At 43.1% G+C, this 24198-nt stretch overlaps 1 protein-coding gene across 12 annotated transcripts in view; it reads left to right on the forward strand.

The window, feature by feature from the left end:
• The window catches only part of Tnrc6c (trinucleotide repeat containing adaptor 6C), a 110749-nt gene that overhangs the window by 9219 nt on the left and 77332 nt on the right, over positions 1–24198 (forward strand). For 3 of the 12 annotated variants that reach the window (XM_063269259.1, XM_063269258.1, XM_063269262.1), the window contains exon 2: positions 11020–11123. The exons of the other annotated variants lie outside the window; for them this stretch is intronic. The gene's annotated coding sequence lies outside the window, so the exon portion shown is untranslated. The remainder of the gene's footprint in view (positions 1–11019; positions 11124–24198) is intronic. 12 annotated transcript variants of the gene reach the window in all.

Raw genomic sequence — 24198 nt, forward strand, 5'->3', positions numbered from 1 at the left:
TTTACTCCTTCAGAATAGAATAGGGAAGCTCTTTATTTATTGTGGATTTTTTTTTTTTTTTTTTTTTTGAGACAAGGTGTTACTGTGTGACTCAAGCTGGCCTTGACTGCACCATTGTTTTGCATCAACCTCCTGAGTACTAGGATTCCAGGTGCACCGCCACATTCTACATGAGAAAACTTTAAACAGGTTAACATCGTCGTCCTTCCACAGACAGGTGAGGAGAACCTTGGCTATCACTGCATGTAGAATCCATTAAGTCTTGCACTTAACTGGTTGTCCATCAGTGAAAACTCTTCGTTGTGCGATCACTTCTTCATTAGACTTGAGTTATTCCTTAGTAGGAGTGACCTGCTCATGTTTGCAATCCTTACAGTAGCTATGGTGTTTCATAAATATTAAGGTAAAAATTTCCAGGGTCTAGAGCGATGGCTCAACAGTTAGGAGCACCTGGTGTTTTTGCAGAGGGACAGAATTCTGTCTCCAACAGTCAATAGCAAGGCTCACACCCTCCAGGGACTTCGGCTTCAGGTCTGATACCTTCCCTCTTCTGGCCTCCACAGCTACCTGTACACATATCCTATGCTCACACAGATACATTCCTAAAATTAAATCTTTATACTTTCAGGGATGATTGCTATACTCGGTTACTAGAGAAGTTTCTCTGATAATAAATAAATAAATAAATAAATAAATAAATAAATAAATAAATAAATGTATGTTTGTTTTCAACTTTGAGTCCTCTATTTCTTCAGTAATGCTGCTCCCACAAATGATCATGAGGGGAAGAGGGGAGTTGAAAATTGATACTTTTCTTTTGCTCAGGTTGACTTTTAAGATAGTGACTGAGTTTTCAACTAGTCAGCCTGCTTGGGAGGAAGGTAGAAGGGTAGTGTGAGTCCACCTCAGCGGACAGTGTGGAGATCCTTGCATTACTTTTTTGTGTTGGTGCCTGGAGGAATGGGTACTTCCTTTTCCCTGGCTCTGCCAGTGAATGTCACCAGTGAAATTGAGAAAGAATAGCACATATTTCTCACAGACATTAAAACCTAAGGTTTGAGTAAAAAACAGCAATAAGACCTGTTGTAGTTACACATTGCACAGCTCAGGTGCAGCCCCAGTGACTTAAGAGCTCAGTCAAAGGTAGGCATCTCTGGCCCAAGCTGAGCTGCCTGGTCAGCACACATGTTAATAAGCTCATTGCTCACTTGGTAAGAGGGCTTTTAAAGGATGTCAGCATTCATTTCTTGAAATCACTTCTTATTGGTTAACTAGTCTTATCAAAGAGCTGGAGAGATGGCCCAGTGGTTCAGAGCACTGACTGTTCTTCTACAGGTCCTGAGTTCAGTTCCCAGCAAGCACATGGTGGCTCACAACCATCTGTAATGGGATCTGATGCCCTCTGCTGGTGTGTCTGAAGACAGCTACAGTGCATTCACATATATAAAATAAAGAAATCTTTAGAAAATTATTAAAAACTAGTCTTACCAAAAAATTCACATGTAGTTATTCATTCAATCCTGTTTGTGGTTCTGAGAACCCAATTGAGAGTCTCAGGCATGCTAATAAGCAAGGGCCTTCCCACTGAGCTGCTATCTTCTAGTCCCCAGATAGAGTTCTTTCAATAGCCTGCATGTGTTGTCTATTTAAGCTTGGATGGATGGCAGAACTTTGATTTGGTAAATCCCAAGTCCAAATAGTTTTTTTTTAACTTGTGGATTTTTAAGAAGTGAATCTTAAATTAGTCTTAACACTTGCCAGTTTCAGAATTCCACCTTCAGATATACTCTGAATTCAGATGTACCCAGTGATGTGTTTATAAATGATAAGGGGGGGGGGTATGTTCAATGGAGGTGTGGTGAGGTATGGGGGAAAGGGGTGCCTCTGTGGGCCCATGCTGAGACATACCTTCCCTCTGAGGGACCAGCCCTACGAAGGAATAGTACAGAAAAGAGTTTATTCAGGACTTGAGGAAGGGAATTAAAAGGGTAGTAGAGGGAGAGGGAGAGGCTGGCCATGAGCATGTGGGGGGGGGGAGGGAATGTGGGGGAGAGTGGGGGCAGGAAGGCAAGAGCAAGAGAGGAGCAAAACAGCATGAGAGTGAGGAGGGGGCAAGCAGCCCCTTTTATAGTATCAGTCTTACCTGGCTGTTGCCAGGTAACTGGGGGGCAGAGCTTAGACAGAATGCTAACACCCAGAATTCTCACTGGGTCCTCTTGCAAGGCTATTGTTCCCACTCTTCTTTCCCTTTTTTGTCCTGAAGTTCTGTACATCAGAGATGAAGTAAAGAAAGCCTGGATGCAGAAGTGGTGTGTACAGTCTGCTAAGCCAAAGGCTGTTTGTTGCCCAAGAAAGGATTCTGAATGTCACAATAGCACTAGCTAAGGAGTGCTCCTCAGTGCCAGATTCAAGTCACTAAGTTCAAATCACCAGTTCAAATCACCTTGTTTATAGATGAGAGACAAGGCCAGGCCTACCTGTCTTCAGTTCTCTCTACTCCCATAGCCCTGTTACATTTTCTCATTTAGACTGAGTGATATTTTTTAGCAAGTTTAACATCTAGGGGGTCTTTGGCACCCCACATTTGATCTGAAGTATCTAGCCTATTCATAACAATTTCTTGTGTATTTAGGTCTTTTTTTTTTTTTTTTCTTTTTTTCCTTTTTTCGGAGCTGGGGACCGAACCCAGGGCCTTGCGCTTCCTAGGCAAGCGCTCTACCACTGAGCTAAATCCCCAACCCCTCATAACAATTTCTTAACCAGTGGCACAAGTGTCTTGTCTCTAGTGAGGCTGGAAGTTGACAGCCCCAGTCAGTGTCATTTGGGGCTCTAAATGGAACAACTTTACTTTGATGTGTATAGAAGAACCATATTCGTGTGTGAAAGCCCTACTGTAAATCTCCAGATTCCTGACCGGCATCAAGATGGCTTAGGCAGGAGTGTGCGGGGCCCTAGTGATAGAGCTTGTGGGTTATTTTTATTATGTCACAACAGCAGGTTTTTCTTAGAGCGTTATTTGAAAATTTAAAAGTTACTGAAAATTTTTAGTGTGTTTAAGGATTCTAGTTTTAATATGTTATAAAAAGGGAAGAGGAGGAAGAATCTGTGTCACCTTGAAACTGGAATGCTTTAGTTAATGGGCTAAGTGCAAAGGAAGTCGAGCCTTTGATACACAAAAGCCAAGTATGAATGGGTGATGCTGCCTTTCTTCTGTCTAATTCAGCCACTTCCTATTCAGTCTCACATCCTGGTGGGAAAGCAATTTCCCTCACTTGACCCATTTTTGTCTACAGTGTATCAGAGTACGTTTTTGGGGGGGAGGGGGTCCTTTAACACAGAAGTTCACAGGAATAGAGTCTTGTCAGCCTCAAAGTCTTCCTGGCAGAGAGACTCACAGCTTTGGGATGAGCATGTTATCGTTTGTTTCTTTATTTGGCTGGGTTTTACTTTTTAGTTTGTGATTGTGCTTTTCAGGAGAGACATGTGGTTAAGTAACTGAAATTTGTAGAAAAGCAGGAAGATCACTTGAGCTCAGGAGTCAAGAGACCAGCCTGGGTCTCATTTTGCATCCCTGGCCGACTTTGAACTCACAGAGATCTGCCTATCTCTGCCTCCCAAGTGCTAGGATTAAAGACATGTCCCAGGCCTGGGACAGAAAACAAAACAAGCCATCATAAGTTAGTAACATAGAAGAGATTTCAACAGACATTTCATCAGGTGGCTAGCATGGGCTAACACTGGGGAAATGACTGAAAGTACAGTGAAGCACCTATGAGAGTGGCCACTGTCAGAAGCCAGGAATGGGAGGGGTGGGGATGGTCCAGGTGAGGGTCACTGGTAAGTGTATAAAGAAGTGTGCAATGTACTTCAGAGTACTGCTCAATAATCGGAAGTAATGGAACCCGTTATGGGATGGGATGAGATGGGATGGGGTGGGGTGGGGTGGGATGGGATGGGATGGGATGGGATGGGATGGGATGGGATGGGATGGGATGGGATGTATGGCCTGCCTTTAATCTCAGTACACAGGAGGCAGAGGCAGGTGGATCTCTTAAGTGTTACGCTAGCCTGGTCTATATATCCAGTTCCAGGCCAGTCCTAGCTACATCATCATCCTAGAACAAGTTGAGTCTATACTAACTGGGGTGTGGTGTCTCTCAGTGAAGTACTTGCCCTGAGATTGATTCCATCACTGTTGAGCAAGTCAGTCCGACACAAATATATACCAAATAAAGACCCTAGAATTCACACCTAGGATGGTTTCAGAAAGGGGAATCTTCAGGAACTAGAGTATGTCAGTGGATGTCTGAGGCTAACATGAGAAGGTGCTGACTGAAAATGGGCAGAAGGATTCTTTGGGAGATAGTTTCCTGAAAGTTCACTAAGAGGGAGAGGGAGAGAGGTCTTTTTTTTTTTTTTTAAAGATTTACTTGTTTGTTTTATATAAGTACACTGTACACTGTCATTGTCTTCAGACACACCAGAAGAGGGCATCAGATTCCATCACAGATGGTTGTGAGCCACCATGTGGTTGTTGGAATTGAACTCAGGACTTCTGGAAGAACAGTCAGTGCTCTAACTGCTGAGCCATCCCTCCAGCCCCAAGAGAGGTCTCTTACTTCAGAACTTTGATGCATAATATAATTGATGATGCTTTTAAAAAACCTTTTTCTTTTTTTTCGGAGCTGGGGACTGAACCCAGGACCTTGTGCTTGCTAGGCAAGCACTCTACCACTGAGCTAAATCCCCAACCCCTTGATGATGCTTTTATTTTGTTTCTGACATGTTTGGTTTTTAGCGAAAAACTATGAAAGGCATTGTGTTTAGCTTTATGTTTGCATTAGTGTTGCTCTTTGATGTTCTGTGTGATAAGGTCATGCATGATGACTCACAGCGATGACAGTGTTTAGCAAGCATCAGCTCTTGCTTACCTGCTGTTTCCTTCCAACCATCAGTTTAACTAATGTAAACTGTTTAAAAGTGCAGTTCTAGGCAGTGGGAGTGCTTTCCTCGCTTGCAGAAGGTGCCTTTTCCATCCCCAGCACTGAGGCAGGTGGGGGTGGGGGGGAGTGGGAGGGTAGGGAGAAGTTACATAGCTCTGTAGAGACTAAGACCCAGAAACAAAGGCAGACAGTCACTCATTCCCAGTCTTGGAGAAACTAGTTCTGTGCCTCTGGGCCTAGCTAACTGTCAGATATGTAAAGAAGAAAATGTGTGAAGCATATTAGTTGACAAAGGTTCTTTAAATGGTCTTCTTGCTAGTAGCCAAAGAAAAGTTAAAGAAAAATTCATCAGGACTTGAAAAAATTACTGGGTTGGCAAAATGTGCACACAAGTGTGAAGAAGACGAGGGAGTGTGATCTCTCGGCGGCTGCTCAGGGTGCAGCAGGAGCTGCAGAGACCCCAGGGTAAGCACGATGCCTAGAAAAGGCCTTTTCCCTCCCTCACGAGGCTTTCTTTTCTTTTTTATCTTTTTTTTCTCTCCAGACAGGTTTCTCTGTGTAGCCTGGCTGTCCTAGAACTCATTCTATAGACCAGGCTGGCCCCCAAATCAATGGGATCCACCTGCCTCTGCCTCCCAAGTGCTGAGATTAAAGGAGTGCACCATCATCGCACCCCCACCACCCCAGATTTTCTCTCTCTTTTTTTAGCATCTATACTAAGGATTTTTTTCTTTATAAATTAGTCAGTACATGTTTAAAATATGCTAGGCAGTAAATTTTGATAAGTATGTGCTTTTAAAATCATCTCCACAATCTGAGTAATAGCTCTCTGCTGAGATGAAGTTTTGGCTTGTGTGGGTGGAAGGAAAAAGCACTGTCTTAAAAGTTGGGCTTCCCTAGGAAGACAGTGGACAGCGTTCTCTCCAGGAACAGACCTGATAGAATGTGTGGTCGGTAGACAGTGTAAAAGAGTGGTTATTAGAATTGCCTACAGCCAACAGGCGAGGCAGTTCAGCAGTGGCCGTCTGTGTTCTGGAGAGGCTGAGGACCTGGAGCTCTACAGTTTCAAAGGTGACAGCAGCAGCAGAGCAAAAGCACACACCCAGCAAGCAGTGACGGCAGTGAGCAACCGGTACCCAATCCCTGCCTGGGACCTTTGGGCCTGGCACACTCTGGAAGAGGGTCTCCTCCCTGACACCCTGAGGTGGTATGTTTTTTAGTTGATTCTACATTCGATTAGATTGACAGGATTGGTCATCATAGCAGTCCTGTGATTCTACCTTATACATAGCTGTACATAGCTGAAATATTAAAATAGTTTATTTTAGGAAAGTAATACTCTCAAATATTATTTTGTCTTTTTTGAGTAAAATGTGTTTTCTGTGATAGGATCTTGTATAATCCAGGCTGACTGTAAACGCCTAATTTATATATCCTCAGCCTACCAAGGGCTGAATTACAGGCATGTACCACCATGCACAACTGCAAATATAAATCCACATGTGTTGGCTCACCCCTGTACTGCTAAAAACTTGGAAGGGTGAGGTCAAAGGATTGCCATACGTTTGAAGCAGGCCTGGGGTATAAAGAAAAGGAGGGAGGAGGATGAGAATATAGGAAAGCATTGTACACAAGTGAAGCTTCCACGAAAATGACAGTTAGTATGGTGGCTTTCTTTTTTGTTTGTTTTTCAAGATGGGTTTCACTGTGTTGCTCTGGCTGTCCTGTGTAGACCAGGCTGGCCTCAAACTCACAGAGGTTTGTCTGCCTTTGCCTCCCAGGTGGTGGGATTTAAGGTGTGGGCCACTACACCAGCTATTGGCGGCTGTCTTTTAGCCTTGGACCATAAAACATGGATAGAAACCACATCCACTCTTCATCATTTCTTTGTAAAACAGTATTCTGCCAAGCAAAAGGGCAAGGGGAGGGGGAAGCCACGCAGATAGTAGACTAGTTACCTTTCTTGTTGCTGTGACATAAGCGATTTAAGGAGAGAAGGGGTTATTATTAGTAGTCTATCCTGATAAGAAGGCATGGCAATGGGAACAGGAAGCTGCTGGTCGCTTACATGGTATCCTTAGTTGGGCAGAATGCTGCTGCTCAGGTGTCTTCCTCCTCTGCCTTCAGTCTAGTCCCAGTAAGATGACACCCCTCCCCATGAGGACTGAGGATGGGGACGGAGACACACACACACACACACACACACACACACACACACACACACAGTCTTCTTCAGTTAAACTTCCCTGAAAACACCATATGGGTATCCCAGGAGTCTGTCTGCCAGGTGATTCTAGATCTTGTCAAGATGACAATCAAGGTTAAGTATTTTAGATACCTTTTTTCCAGCGTAGTCCTTTATGTTAAGAATAGCTATGAAGACACAGTATCCTTTTATTTTTCTCTAAACAGTTGATACTAGTTTCTGACAACTACTGTCAAGTATGCTCTTGAGAAAGTCATTTCTGGTTTGTATTCCTGGATATGTCACTTGTGAGGTGACTTTAGCTTAATTTCTGGGTGCCTTTGCTATCTCAGCTGAAGGAGGTACTTAATAATGTACCCTGTGCAGTGTGCACATGCTTTCTACACAGCACAAAGATAGGTCGTCTGTTTCTCAGTCACACCTCTGCTCTGTAATTACCTACTTGTATATGCATTACTTGTAATTTCAAAGAAGAGCTTCAAGTCTACAGAGTGGCATTGTTTTAACCCTTTCATGCACATGGCTATAGTAATTGATTGGTATAATTTGTAAGGTGGGCTAGGAAGTTTCTTTACCCTGAAAATATCCACAAATGCTGATATATAAAATTACTCTTCAAGCAAGTAATGTGGAATAGACACTGTAGTCTTTGGTTAATGTGGAGGAGACACTGTAGCCTTTGGTTAATGTGGAGGAGACACTGTAGCCTTTGGTTAAGACTATTTGTATGTTTTCTGAGCATTAGTAAGTTTTTTTTTTTTCTTTTTTTTTTTCGGAGCTGGGGACCGAACCCAGGGCCTTGCGCTTGCTAGGCAAGCGCTCTACCAAGTAAGTTTTAATCTCTGCATTTTACAAAGAGAACTCAGTCAAGGTTTGAGGAATACTTACAAACCTGCCTCTTATGCTCAATTTCTGTGATGTGGTGGTGGTTGGGAACTTTAACAGTGAATAAGATGCCTGTGTGTACGTATGTATATGTGTGTACATGTACATATCTTTGTGTCTGTGTATAGCTTGGTTTCCTCCATTTTAGAAGCTTGTGAACAGTAAGAATAAAATGCTTAACATGGTGTTGACACTCTGCACACACTTGGAAGAATTGTTAGTAGCAAATGTTTCAGGGTTTTCCTTGGGTGTCTTGACTTTCTACTCCCTTTTTTTTTTTAAAGATTTATTTTATTTGTATAAGTACACTGTAGCTGTCTTCAGACACACTAGCAGAGGACATCAGATTCCATTACAGATGGTTGTGAGCCACCATGTGGTTGCTGGGAATTGAACTCAGGACCTCTGGAAGAGCAGTCAGTGCTCTTAACCGCTGAGCCAACTCTCCCACCTGACTTTGTATTCTTTATAATGATCATAGATTACTACCTTTTTGCCTTTCTTAGACTATTAATCTTGTAGGCAGGATTTGTGTTTAAATAAAATTTAGTTTATTGACTTAGAGTAGGCATGTGGTACACTGCTTGGCTGGTGAAAGAAACAGTGGATGTTTTGGGGCTGTGGTGACTGCAGTTCCATGAGCTTTGGATGACAAGGAAGGTACAATGAGCAGTGACATCTCATTTTCAGTTCCACTGATTTCTTTCTTGATCTTTAATCTCCAGAATTATAACGTTAGAGATCATGTAAAAGCAACCTTCTATCTTAGAATCAGAAAATAACTTTTTATGGCTGGTTTATAATGAAGCAGAAACTTTTTTAAAAAAATTGGTGGTACTGGAGGTGGATCCGAGGGACTTGCTTGTGTTGGGCAAATGCTTTATTACTGAGCTTAGTGGGGTGGGTGTGTGGTGTTGTGTTTTGTTTTAGTTGTTGTAGTCTTACACATAACTTAGGCTTACCTCGAACCCTTGGTCTTCCTGCTTGCTTCTTTTTTTTCCTTTTTTTTTTTTTTCCTTTTTTTCGGAGCTGGGGACCGAACCCAGGGCCTTGCACTCGCTAGGCAAGCGCTCTACCACTGAGCTAAATCCCCAACCCCTTCCTGCTTGCTTCTTGAGTATTGGAATTATAGTATATGCCATCTTACCTGGCTTTAAAAATAATATCTTCTAGGGGCTAGAGAAATGGCTCAGCAGTTAGGAGCACTGGCTATTCTTGCACTGACAGTTCCCAGCACCCACATGTTAGCTTAAATCCATCTGTAACTCTAGTTCCAAAAAGTCCAACACCTTCTTCTGGCCTCCATGTGTACCAGGTACACAAATAGTACGCATGCATACACAGCAGGCCAACATATGCATACGGTAAAAACAAAACACTTTTTCTGTTTTAGATTTGTTCACTTTATTTGTGTGAGTGTTTTGTCTTCATGGAGATAGCCGGATGTCCTCAGAGTTTAGAAGAGGTCATCTGATCCCCTGGAACTGTGGTTATTAATGATTGTAAACCACATGTGGGTGTCAGGACCTGAACCTGGGACCTCTGCAAGAGCACCAACTGTTTTTAATTACTGGGCATTGTCTCAGCCCCAAAAGATTCATTTATTTTTATGTAGGTGGTATGAGTGGTTTGCTTACATTTATGTTTGTACCACATGCATATCTGGTCCCTGTGGAGGCCAAGAGAGGGCAATGGGTTTCTTGGAACTGGAGTTACAGATGGTTGTGAGCTGCATGTGGGTGCTCGGAACTGAACTCAGGTTCTCTGCAAGAACAGCCAGTGCTCTTAACTGTCGAGCCATTTCCGCCAATACCTCTCCCCTATTTTTAAAGTCACTTTTTAGAGGAAGGAAATAAATGTCTATTGATCTCTAAATTTGTGTTAGGCAGGATCTTCACTTTTCAATTTGTGTTAGTCTCCTATAGAGTCCAAAAGCTTAACCAGGTCAAGGAAGGAAATTGATAAAATAACTTCTCTCCTAGTGGCTGGGGGGTTAGCTCAAAGTTAAGGCCTGAGTCCCCACAACCAACCAAGTGAACAAACCAACTCTAAACTTCTTTCCCATAACTGCCTACCTGTTTGCTGTGTGTGGTTGTGTGTGTGTGTGTGTGTGTGTGTGTGTGTGTGTGTGTGAGATGTGTGTAAGCCACCTGAAAACTTAGAAAGGATTGGTTGTCTAACTTATTTTATGAAACTGGTTTAGTTATGAACAAAGAATGAAAAGTGATAGCCAAAATGCTTAGTTTTTAAGCTTAGTTAGGGTTCTCTAGAGGAAAAGAACTTATAGAATGAATTCCCCTCTCTGGGAGTGGGGGAGGATTTATTAGAATGGCTTATAAAATGTGGTCCAGCTGACCCAACAGTGCCTGCCTACAAACCAGAAGGTCCAAGAATCCAATAATTGGTCACTACATGAGGCTAGATATCTCAGCTCTTCTTTCGTTTATGTTCTCCAGAATCTTGAAAAAGAGGGCCAGTGAGGGAATGGACTTGCTAAGGAAAGCAAAAAGAGAAGCTTCCTTCTTAAGAGTCGTTTGTACAGGCTGCTGGCAAATGTGGTCCAGTTCTTTAATCTTTAACCCCTTTGGGGGTTTTCCCACCTCAGGAGATGAAGATTAAAGGTTTATTTTCCCACTCAAAGATCTGGATTAGAAATGGGTCCTCCACTTGAAATGATTTAATTAAGGGGAAAAAAGTCCTCACAGGTGTGCCCAGTTATTTGGGTTTTAGTTAATTCCAGATGTAGTCAAGTTGACAACCAAGATTGGTTAACCAGTTAACCAGAAATCCCCCCCCCCACACACACACCACTCTCTGCTTCTGTGTGGAGTTGGTGAGTGTGCACCATGCCACCTGTATGTAGGCCAAAGGCCAGTGGTATAAAGTCAGGTATTAGGCATTTGTAGCAAGTGCTTTTACTCCTGAACCATTCTCCGGCTCTAGAATTGACATTTCTTTATTTCCTGTTTTGTTTTTTTAAAACAGGGTTTCTCTGTCCCTGGCTGTCCTGAAACTTGCTTTGCAGACTAGGCTAGCCTCAAACTCACAGAGGTCTGCCTGCTTTTGCCTCCTGAGTGCTGGAATTAAAGGTGAGCACTACCACTGTCTGGCCTGGTGTTTCTTTAAAATCGGATACTTAAAGAAAATTTGAGAAGTGCAATCCAACCACACTAAAACAAATAGACTGGGGACATGTCTTAGTGGTAGAAACACTGGCCACCATGTGTGTAAGAACCCTGAGTTCCATCCACAGCCCAGAAGAAAAAAAACCAAAAGAATATTAAGATAAGGAAAAATTTGCCTTTGGACTACAAAGAACATTAGAAAACAATCTTCTACACTGTAGCAGGTCAAGTGAGAAAATTTGTTAAGATTCTCCCTGTTTTTTTTTTTTTTTTCTTTTTTTCGGAGCTGGGGATCGAACCCAGGGCCTTGGGCTTGCTAGGCAAGTGCTCTACCGCTGAGCTAAATCCCCAACCCCTTCCTGTTTCTTAATGGAGAGAATTGCCATAAAAACTCGTTTCCTTCTGCTTCCTCTGCATTGAGTAGTCCAACCTTCTGCCAAAGACTGGAAGGCAGGTACGTGGTTGAACCAATGTCTGAGGTATTGAAGTTGCCAACATGTGTGTGTACTTCTGAGAAGCTTGATTGTTGTTAAGGAGAGAGAAACTCCTAGTACCTTTCAAAGGCAGTTGCCAGTTGCATGCTCGGAAGGACAGAACTGAACGGCAAGATTAAGACATTGAAGAGAGTTAAAGCAGACACACAAACTGGGACTTAGAGACTGAGGACTCCAGAGAAGGATAGCAAAAGAACCCAGTTTTTGTTGGAAACCATCTGAGGGTGTATGTGTATGACAGTTTTTACATTCAGAGTCAGAGTAAGGTACATTTGGAAGTTTTGAATCAGCTGGAATTAAGTGAATTGCCTTAGTCTTAAATTGCACAGCAAAACAAAATTGTATCCTTCCTAGAGGAAGGTAACATCCAGAAGTTTGCACAGTCTACAGCTTTTGACACAAAGACCAGCAGTTGGCCAAACAGGAGGTGCAGAAGATGACCTTTCAGAGTAAAGATGGGAGACCCAGAGTGAGACCCTTGTCAGGTGGGGACCTCAAGGCCGCGCCAGTGAGTGGTTGCTGAGTGTCAGTGCCCTTTTAAAAGTGATAATTTTTTCCTTATTCCAGACAGTTCCCAAATAAATGAGATAGGGAACTATAAGATTTATTTCATCAAGCTTTAAGGCACAATAATTGAGCAGATATTATTCTATTCTAATCCTCTAAGCTAATCTGGCTACCTCCCAACCCAAAATCCCCAAGATACATTTTAATACTGATTTGGCTCTCTCTGCCCCAGATGTGTTCTCATGGCGGCTCCTGGAACCTTTCCTTGTTACCAAATCCCCTCTTCCTCGCCCTCTCTCCCCTTTCCCTGGCTGGGATTGGAAGTTGAGCTTTAGTCTCTCTTCTCTGCTCAGCCATTGGCTGATCAGCTTTTATTGACAAATCAGAGAATAAATGGGGAGCAGTGCTTACACAACATCGACACAGGAAATTTTTAGAATAAGCCTTACAATGCCATGTCTGGATTACTGGGGCATTTGAATAATAGGCTAGTCTTTACAATGTGCACAATAACATTATGCCTACAGGTGAGTTAGGTGACAGATGGACCATTCAGCAGAAAACTGGAAGCTATGAGGTATTTACATAGAAATTTTAGGATTGAAACATATAATCACTCAGGTTAGAAAATTTGCAGTTAGAACTTCTGTTAGTGAATGGAAGATAGACCAGGAAAAAAAAAAATCTTCAGCTTCCCAGCCATGAGATAGAAGGCTAGAGAGTAAAAAGAAAATAAAAATAAAAATACCCCAGAAGGAAATGGGACACTGTTAAAAGTCTAAAATTTATAATTGAAATCTCAGAAAGAAAAGCAAAAGAGTGAAGTCAGGAGTTGTGTTTTAAAAAAAATGTTTCCAAGACTGGAAAGATGGCTCAGTGGTTAAGTGGTTAAGTTGTTCTTCTAGAGGACCCAGGTTTGATTTCCAGTACTCATAACCGTGTGTAGCTCTAGATCCAAGGAGTCTGAAGCCCTTTTCCGGCTTCCACAGGCACCGCATGTATGTAGGGCATAAACATACATGCAGGCTAAACACCATGCACATATAAACATTTTTTTAAAAATTACTAAGGTCTTTGACTGTCAGCCAAAAATTCAAAGATTCAAGAATCACTATAAATCTGCGCAGAATGATGGAGAGAGGTGAACAGAAGGAAGAGGAGGAAGATGGCTGAAGCAAAACCCCAAAACCTTGACATGGGTATCATCCAGGGGAACAAGCCATGTAGTGGGACACACCTGTACTTCCAGCTATTCAGGAGGTAGAGGCCAGAGGATACTTGAGCCCCAGAGTTCAGATCAACCTGGATAACACAGTGAGACCCTGTCTTAACCAGCCAAAAGGCAAGAAGGCACATTTGCTTCAAAGGAGCAATAATAAAGATTAGTTGTAGAATAACTATAGAGACCAGAGGACAGTAGGCAGGAACGTGTCCTGAGACAATAACTGCCAATCTAGAAATCGGCATCGGAATGCCTTTCACATGTGAAGGTGGAACGTAGGAGCTTCCAGACAGGCTTTCAAGACAAGCTTGAGACCAACAGACCCGTGTTGACAGGATTTCATCAACAGAAGGAAACCTTGTCCTCAGTGGAGGCATAGAAAAACAGGAAGGGGCGAAGAGCACTGGGGAGGCTAAGTAAGACAATCTGAAGTGCTACCAACTGAAAGACAGGAAAACAGTGAGCAGCAGCACAGAGCCCTGGGAACAGTGTAAGTGTTGTGTGCTCCCTGGAGTTTGTGTTGGACTTCTGTGATGGATGCCACATCCCAATCAGTCTTTCCTACACTGTTAGTGAGAATCACATTCTAGTGTCCAAGGATGGGATCAGTAGTTCCAGCCTGATGCCCTTAGTGGACAGCTGTGGCTGTTGGAGTTCAGTAAGCTCATGCTCCCACCACGTCTATTTGAACCTGCGTGTGGTCTGCATGTCTTTGTTAAGAAGGGGCATAAGACGCATGCTTCTTTCCCATCTGAAAGCCATGAAGAGGCTCTACCATAGCTCAGCCATGCTTGCTCCCTGATCTTGTTGGTCACTTCTACCTCTACAACAGACATGCTATTTAAACTACTCATTCCTGGGGTTGGGGATTTAGCTCAGTGGTAGAGCGCTTGCCTAACAAGCACAAGGCCCTGGGTTCGGTCCCCAGCTCTGGAAAAAAAAAAAAAAAAAAAGAAATTTAAACTACTCATTCCGGGCTGGAGAAATGGCTCAGGGGTTAAGAGCACGGACTGCTCTTCCAGAGGTCCTGAGTTCAAATCCCAGCAACCACATGTGTCTCTCAACCATCTGAAATGAGACCTGGTGCCCTCTTCTGTTGTGTCTGAAGATAGCTACAGTGTACTTATATAATAAACAAACCTTTTTTTTTTTTTTAAAGTTTTATTAAAAAAACCTATCCATTCTGTGATGACTAAAAGCTCTGTGCTAAGTCCTCTGTTGTCTATGGTGAATCAACTTCCTAGCAACTAGAATGGTAGAAGTTATGTATTATACTCATAGGAAATGAAGAGTTCTACAGGACATGATTTTTTTAAAAATGGAACTTCAAGTTAAAAGAAGCCAGAAAGAGCATTTATTGACTACCAAGGTAATGGTGGAGAGAGAGGGGAGAACTAGAATAAATAGTAACTGTTCAGAGGATTGGGGAGAGAGAACAAAACCAGACAGAAAGACTAGATAGGGCCAGTGTAGGAGCAACACAGTCAGCTTGAGTGATTTGCAGATTCCTCCTTTCCTGCAAGTCAACAGTGTCAAAGGAGGAAGAGGACGTTCCATGTTGCATCGGCACAAACTCACAGTCCTGTTTTCAGTGACGCACTTAATGGCCGACTCCTGAGAGCAGCCCTGCTAGTTTCACATCTGATAGCACACCCAGAACGACCTCTTGTTATCCTGGCAATTTTGAACTGAGCTAGGATTTGAAATAAATATTTCTACCAGAGGTCACAGGACAGTTTTGCTGCATCAAAAGATAAAGATAGCACCTGCTTAGAGCTCTTCATGCCAGTGAACCAAAAAGTAGAGGAGAGATTGCTCTTCTCCCTGGACTACTTAGTCCTAGTGGCTGAGGAGACCGAGGTGATGCTGTGCAGTGAGGCATGGGGGTATCTGTAATTAGGGACTCCCTGGGTTGTGTAGTAGAACTTCTGTGCTGAAGACTAATGGAACACCGCTGCCCTCTGTTAGGAGTCATCCTGTCAGGGTGAGAACACTGGCTGGCTGACATTCTGATGGAGAACAAAGGGAGACATAGGGTGGGTGCTAGGAGAGGAAGCCAGGCGCACTACTTATGGCCTGGAAATAAGGAGTAACTTCTTTTCCCCTATATTTTATATACATACATTAAAAGTTAGTTCAACAGTTTTGTCTTTAGAGAAGAGACTGGTAGGATTGTGCTTGAACTGCGATGTGTAATTAAGTCAGCTCCTTATTTAGGGAAGAGAACATCATTAAGTAGAAATACCATTTTGATGTTTTATGTGAATTCAAGTGCATGTTCATTTGCCAAGAGCAAAGGGGATAGGCTGCCAATAGTCAGTCTATAAGATCCCAGCCTGGTAAATCACATCCATCCGCTTTGCTTTTAATGCAGCCAGCACTATGAACATTTCGTTTTAGTTAGCTAGTTTCATGTTAGGCCTCCATAAAGGGCTGTGTCAGGACAGTAGAGAGGGGAGAGGGTCAGAGGAGGCTTCCTTCCCTGCTTTTAGTGTGCTTGCTTCTGATGCAGCTACTAGAATTGTCTAAGAGTTTGTAGGGTCCTCATTCTGGTTCTTATAGAGCACCCCCACCCCTGCAGTGTCTGCCTACACAGAAAGCTCTTCTGTTCGGGAGTCTTGTCTTGTTTTTTTGAGACAGGGTTTCACTATGTAGCCCCTGGTTAGCCTGCATCTAGATCTGTAGATCAGGGTGGTCCAACTCAGACCTGAACCCTCAGCTGGAATCCCTCATTGCTGACTGACCATAGAGCAGCTGTGTTCTCTCTTCGCACATCCTCTTCAGTGCTGCAGAGGGAGGGATGTTCTTTGCAGCTCTTTGCCCGTTCCTGATTCATAGACAAATGTTCATCTTGTAGGTACTAAATATCTGCCCCACCATTTTGCCCCTTCAGGTCTTCTTTAGCTCCCTTAAAGCATATCCACTTTTTTTGGGGGGGGGGTCTTTTTTTTTTTCGGATCTGGGGACTGAACCCAGGACTTTGCGCTTCCTAGGCAAGCGCTCTACTACTGAGCTAAATCCCCAACCCCAGCATATCCACTTTTAAATGGTTAATAAATCCTTTTAGTAAGTTTACTCTGATGTAATTACTGGGATAATATGACTCCTGGCTGTTCCTGAACTAAAACTCCTGAACAGAACTGGGTAGGGTGGTGCATGCCTTTAATCCCAGCAAGAGGATCTCAGTGAGTTTGAGACCAGCCTGATCTAGGTAGGTAGGTAGGTGCGTGTGTGTGTACATACATACAGGCTAGACAGGAGCTACACAGTGAGCCCCTGTCTCAAAAAACAAGACAAAACTCCTGAACAGTGTTTCTACTTAGGCCTCAGCATTACCTTCAAGTCCAAAGCACGTGAGCGAGGCAGTTGTGTTGGTTTTCTGTTGTAGCATAGCAGGTGACCGCAGCTTAGAGGTTAAAAAGCAGTGAGTCTTGAGTCACAGTTCTTTAGATGAAAGGACCAGGAGGGGTGATGGCCCAGCCAAGTTTCCAGATGGAGCCTCTATATAAGCTTTTCCTTGTAGGCTCATTCTTGTTGCTAGCAAAATTCATTTCCTTGATAGGCCTTTATTTTCTGACTGCCTGAAAAGTTTCTTACAACTCCTCCTTCCTCCCATTTTCAAATCAGCATTTCTGTCAAATCCTCATCATATGTTGAACTTCATCCTCTGCTTGTGCTCACAAAGCCCAGACTTAAAGGGTCTGTGTGATTAGGTCAGGTCTACCTGGGTAGCTCCTCTGTCTTGAAGTCAGTTGATTAGCAACTTGAAGTACACCAAACATCTCCTGAAAATTGTACTTAGGTTGGTATTTCAATGTCTGGGAGAAGGTTTCTGTACACTGGGGTCCAAGACCTTTGAGGTAATCCTAGAATTGGGCTTCCCACAACACAAAGTAGAAATGAGGAGTGAGAAGATAGTTGGAATTTACAGATTGAAGCACCCAGAGTTTAGCTGTTTTATTTATTAAGAGTGCGTGCGTGTGTGCGTGCTGGAACTAGAGCTGCAGGCAGCTTTTAGCTGCTGTGTAGTTGCTAAGAACTGAACCTGGGTCCCCAGCAAGAACAGCAAGCCCCTCTTAAGTATTGAGATGCCTCTCTGACCCCAGTTAGCTAGTTTTTAAAGGAAAAATAAAAATAGGTAAGTGGGTAATTTTACTAAATGCCTACCATTAGGCAGTACATGTAATACCTGCTCCTTACATAAGAACATATTAAAGTCATAGAGCACAGACATGAATTCACTGCATTTAGAAAGTACATGGAAAGAAATGGAGCATAGCTCACTGGTTAGAAGGTGTGGGCGTGGCCCTGGCTTCATTAATACACATAAAACGACAGTGTTATTAAAGAGAAAAGAAACGATGGAGAAATGTTTATGAATGTGGAAAATACAGGGTCAGAGAGGTGGCTCAGCGGTTAAGAGCACTGACTGGGGGCTGGAGAGATGGCTCGGCGGTTAAGAGCACCTGACTACTCTTCCAGAGGTCCTGAGTTCAATTCCTAGCAACCACATGATGGCTCACAACCATCTGTAAAGAGATCCGATGCCCTCTTCTGGTGTGTCTGAAGACAGCTACAGTGTACTTATATATAATAAATGAATTAAAAAAAAAAAAAAGCACTGACTGCTCTTCCTCTTCCAGCGGGCCCGAGGTGGCTCACAACCATCTGTAATGGGATCCGATGCCCTCCTCTTCTGGCACCTGGTGTACATGCAGATAAAGCACTCATATACATAAAATAAATGAATAAATCTCTTTTAAAACCCAACATTTTAAAATGTGGAAAATAAATACAGAGCTTTCAGTTTAATTAGGTTTAAGGCAATTCTGGGTTTGGCTTTCTGAGATGAAGTATTACTATATAATCTAGAATGGTCCTGAATTTGAGGTCCTCCTGCCTCTACCTCTTGTGTGCTAGGATTATAGAAGCTTGTAACCATTCTTAGCTAAAGAATTCAGATTATTAATTTTGTTTGTTCATTCATTCATCCATTCATGCATTTATTTGTGTGTGTGTTTGTTTGTTTTTTTGGTGGGGGGTTTTTGAGACAGGGTGTCTCTGTGTAGCCATGACTGTCCTGAAACTCACTCTGTAGAGCAGGCTGGCCCCCAATCAGAGAGATCCCCCTGCCTCTGCCTCCTGAGGGTGAGGAGTGACTGAGGCATGTGCCACCGCACGTGGTGGTTCAATTCGTAATTTTAAAAAAATTATCTAAAATATTTTAAATGTATTAGTATTTGTAAGAGAAAGCAGGTGTGTGTGTGTGTGTGTGTGTGTGTGTGTGTGTGTGTGTGTGTGTGTGTGTGTGTGTGTGTATGTGTCAGAAGACAACTTTTGGGAGTTGATTCTCTCCTTCCACTGTTTTCCAGTGTTTCCCGATTGAACTCAGGTTTTGGTTTTTGTTTTTGTTTTTGTTTTCCTTTCCTTTTCTTTTTTTCGGAGCTGGGGACCGAACCTAGGACCTTGTGCTTGCTAGGCAAGTGCTCTACCACTGAGCTAAATCCCCAACCCCTGAACTCAGGTTTTAAGTGGCAAGAATGCTTGCCTGCTGATCCACCTTTCCAGCCCTACATAATTTTCTCTTCAAAATATAACAAGATGATTGTAAATTTCACTTGAAAGGATGAAAGAATAAAGAATTTTTAAAAGAGAAATAGTAGCAGTAACTGTGACTTTATGAAATAGAGTTAAGAAAGAAGAGGAGTGGGGTTGGGGATTTAGCTCAGTGGTAGAGCGCTTGCCTAGGAAGCCCTGGGTTCGGTCCCCAGCTCCAGGGGAAAAAAAAAAAAAGAACCAAAAAAAAAAAAAAAAAAAAAGAAAGAAGAGGAGCCCTCAGGAAATTCATAGCAAATACAGGAGGTATGTCATTCATAATCACGAATCATGAATTAAGGCCAGTAAGATAGTTTTTCAGAATTAGCAAAGATGAAAAATTATATTGTGTATATATGAGGAAGTTTTGAAATAAGCATATTGATGCTTAGCTAGGAAAAGCATTATTAAAGTCTCAGCACTTTCTGACAGCAGTTGAGTGATGTGCTGAGCCCCCCAGGAGTCCCCTCTGAGGCCTCCCTTCAGATGGTGATGAAACCACAGAAGAGGCCCCACTGTGAGCGCTGGTATAGGCCTTGTGGGATGGAAACATGGACAGACCTGGGATCTGAGTGTGCTGTAGAGCATCCATAAACACTCTGTCTGTCCTCTTTAATAGTTAAACTTGTGAGGCTTGAAAATGTGCATTTACATGAAAATTGTGGCAATCATGAGGTTTTGTTTTGTGTCCTTAAAATATTCCCTAAAGCAAATGAAACACTGTCTCTGAAAAAAGAAAAAAGTATTTTAAGTCTAATACAGTATGCACACCTTATATTCCAGTACTTAGGAAGCAGAGGCAGGCAGATGTTTGTGAGGCCAGTCTGGTTTACATAGCAAGTTCTAGACTAGCCAGGGTTACTTAGTGAGGTTCTGTCTCAGAAGACAGAGACAGAGGGACAGACAGACTGTCTGCTCTTCCAGAGGACCCAGGTTTGAGTCTCAGCACCCATGACTGTTTACAACCATCTGTAACTCCAGTCCTAAGAGATTTGACACCCTCTTCTGGCCTCTGGGGGCACTGCACTAATGAGATGCAAGACACACATGCACACAAAATACCCACACATATACAAATAATAAATAATGTAAAAACATTTAAGTTGTATTTTTATTATGTGTTAGAGTGCAGGTACCCCTGTCGCTATTAGCATTGCAGGCATTTGTGAGCCCCCTGATAGAGGTGCTGGGAACTGAACCTTTGTCCTCTGTAAGAGCAGCACATGTTCTTAGTCACTGAGCCTTTTCTCCAGCCCAGTGACCAGAGCATTCTTGGGAGAGGTGGCTCAGCTGTTAAAGGCTAGGCTCACAACCAAAATATACAAGAATGTAAGTTAGGATGGTGGTTCCCTGTATCCCTGTGACCCGTTTCAGGTAGAAGGGCTATTTATTCTTTCACTGCATCGTTGAGCCTCTCCGAGCCTGTCTGTCTTGTGTCCACTCTCACAGGGATTACTATCGAACTTTGAGACACTGCCACCATAGCCTTTGCTTTGTTTTGATTTTGTCTAACTATTTGTAGAGCTGAGATTCAGTACTGATTAACATTGTACCCAATAATATCCAGTGCACATTTCACTCTGGGATGGACTCCCTCAGTGGGCTTACACCATTCCCCTTTGTTTTGCACCTTACTGGTTGGGTGCTTCAGATTTAAATTTCGGTTAATGGTCCACATGTGTGGAGATAAATGACAGTGAGGGAGTGGCATTATTTTTTGAGGAAAAATATAATTGTGTTTTATTTATTTTTGAATGTGTCCATGCATGGTGGAGGTGGAGGTCACAGGATGATTTGGCTTTCAAGAGTCAGTTCCTGGGGTTGGGGATTTAGCTCAGTGGTAGAGCGCTTGCCTATCAAGCACAAGGCCCTGGGTTCAGTCCTCAACGCCAAAAAAAAAAAAAAGAGTCAGTTCCCCTCCTCCACCAGGTGGATTTCTGGAACTGTCCCATACTTTGCAGTAGTCTACCTGTTTCCTGCTGAGCCATTTTGCTGGCCTAGGAAAGTTTTCATATTTTTTCTCTAGACATGGTCATATATTACAGTCTGGCTTTGAACTTGCTGTGTAGCAGAGAACAACCTGGAATTTTTATTATTGTTGTTGTTGTTGTTGTTGTTAGTAGTATTATTATTTTCCTGCCTCCACCTCGGAGGCTCTGGCATTATAGGCATGTGTTGCCATACCCAGCATTTTAAGCGCTAGTAATTAGTCCCAGGGCTTTCTGCATTCCAGGCAAAGGTTTTACCAACTGAGCTATGGCTTCAGCCCAAGTTTTATACTTTACCTCAGACACATAAAGCTGTATGGATCTAAAACACTGCGATCTCATTCGGGACCATTGCTTAAATGGCTTTGCTGATGGACTCTGAAGACAGGAACCAGGCCTTCAAGAGGTGGAGTGCAGCCAGTCTCAGTCAACCTGAGCTCTTCACCTCTGGAAGCTGCTTCCTCTGGAGGTCTTCCCACGGAGACCTACCTCAGCATTGCTATTTCTTGGCATCTGTGTCTTTAGCACAGTGCCATTCCGTTGCCTTAACAAATGCATCTTGACAGTCGAGGCGCTCACAAGTGGCATCAAGTGGGCGTTAGGGAGCGTGGAGCTGTGGGCACCAGGGAGTGGAAAGCTGTGTGACAGGAGCTGGGCACAGTGCTGTTGCTGAGCAGTTGATCTGGGGGCCCTCGGTGCTGTGTGCAGTCTAAACCAGTTCTGGGATGACTGTTGTGTCTCAAGGTTTTTGAAAATGCTGGCTATTTATGTGAGAAACATGAAATTTGACTCCTGTCTCTGCTTGTGTGTGATGCATGCCGCCCCCTCGAGGAGAGCAACATCTTGTGTTTACAGAGATTATACCTCTGTCTGGATTTTGTTAAAGCTCATCTCTTAACGTAGTGCCACTTAGGACATTTCAGTCACAATGACAGTTTAAACTTCTTAGTTGTGCTTAGGCTTCATCACTGTATGCCACTGGAGAGAGGGAGCAGAGCCTCTTACGTGTGTGTAGTCATTGCTTCCTGGTAGTTGTGTGTGACCAGCTTATAACAGGGAACTTTTGGTTTACTGTGTTGGTGTCAAGTCACATGGTCCCTGTAGAGTCACATACTCCATCCAGTATTAAAATTGTCACTTTAAAGTGGGACAGTTGATAGACATTTGATTTGTTGGGTGATGATATTGAGATATCGAGGAGTAGCAAACACTCTTTACAAAGTGGGGGTTCTCTGGTCTCGTCTGTTTGGTCCAGTAAAGATTATATGACTTTGTATTTGAACAAATGACCAAAGACCAAATTTCACGTACTTCTTTCAGGTTTCCTAAGCTAGTGGCTCTCAACTTTCCTGATGCTGTGACCCTTTAATACAGTTCCTCATGTTATGGTGACCCCCCAACTATAAAATTATTTTCATTGCTATTTCATAACTGTGATTTTGCTACTGTATGAATCATAATATCTGTAAATATCTGATATGCATGCAGGACATCTGATATATGACCCCTGTGATAGGGTCACTTGAACCCAAAGGGGTCTTGATCCACAGTTTGAGAATCACTGCTCTAGATTGATATTTAAACATCTCTTTCCCTCTGATCTGAATCTGATGTGGAATTGAAAATAAAATTTAAAAAATATTTTAATAGGATTTTTCAAACATTTTCTGAAACAGTTTTTTTACATTACATATTTTCTATGGAAACTCAGTAAATATTTTTAGTAGTAATGCCTTTACTGTAGTTACAATTAGTCACAGAAACTTGTGTTGCTAAGTTTTGTTATAGAAATTGGGCAGATGTCTGTCAGCTGTGCTGCAACCACATCGTTGCTTATTTAAGGCAGGCCCTCAGCTTTAAATGTTTCTAGATCAAGGAACAGCTTGGAGGGTGTTGTCTCTTTTTATATTTGATTTTTCCTTTGCGTAGATTGTCATCAAGTTATTTCTGCCCAGGTCTTGTCTGCCTCTCCCAAATTAGAATCCAGCTTGAGCACAAGGTAGCTTAATGACTCCTGAAGCTGAATGTCTGTGTTAACAGCCCTTGTTCACAGAACGAGTTGCAGGGGCTTTGAATAGGCATGTCCCCTGGAGACACAGTGTTGATGGCTTGCCCCCGGCTTGCTTCTTCACTTCAGTGACCGGCCTGAGGCTGTGGCGCTGGGCTCTAGGTCTTTTTCAGTGGTGAAGGGCTGCCTGCCTGCCTGAAATGCGGCTGTGTGTCCTAGAGATGACACAGACTCCACCCACAGTCGGGCGTGTGTGTGTGTGTGTGTGTGTGTGTGTGTGTGTGTGTGTGTGTGTGTGTGGCGCGCGCGCGCGCTAGACTAACCCCAACCCCCTGCTGCTCAGAGAGTCCAGGCTTATGTGATGATAGTTAAATTCAGCTTATAGTGTTATACTCAGACTTAATTTATCCATCATTTAAGCACATCTGTGAATTTGTTTGTTGGTGTGATAGTATTTTTTAACTTTCCAGTTTATTGGCAGGCTTTGAAATAAGCTGTCATTTGAAGGTTTCTCTATCAGTGAAGAGAAAACAAACAAACTTGTAATCGTGCGATCAAGGAAAACAAACCTGAGAGTCAGTGTATCGAGGGTTAGGGTGGGAAGATGAGCCCTTGTAAGAGGCCATATCACTGTGAAGGGTATGTGGACCCAACCTGCCAGAAAGCTCCAGTCCCCACAGTGTGTCCTTGCAGGAGCCTGCCCTGGAGCACCCAGCTGGGAGGTATAAACTTGTCCTCTGCTTTTCTCCAGCGCCCTCTGCCAGAGAAGCTGGACATCGTGTCAGCTGGTGAGGGAAAGTAGTTAAATGTCACAGATCCATTTTCACAGAGCAGGCAAGAGGCAGAGGTTGGCACTGTAGATAGTAAATGAATAACCAGCCAATTCCCACCTCAGCAACAGGAAGTGCTGGTCATGGGTATATAGTGCATGTTGTCAGATCTCCCAGCAAGCAGTGAGATTCCATCATTGTTAATAACTGAACACTGTGGCACACACAGCAAGGTGAGCCACCAGAGGCTACTGCTCAGACATCAGCGGGATTTCCTTTGTATTCCAGGCTGTGCTATACACACGAGCACAGAGAGGGGCTCTGTGACTCTGACCCTGGGACTGTTGCTAACACTGGCTTTCTTTAGGGTTCTTAATTACATGTGATAGAAAACAACAGTAATTTAGGGAAGAACAAAAACAAACTTTGCCCAGACAAGAAACGAGTGGCAACCC

Source organism: Rattus norvegicus, chromosome 10 (genome assembly GCF_036323735.1).
Source record: "Rattus norvegicus strain BN/NHsdMcwi chromosome 10, GRCr8, whole genome shotgun sequence".
Lineage (NCBI taxonomy): Eukaryota > Metazoa > Chordata > Mammalia > Rodentia > Muridae > Rattus > Rattus norvegicus.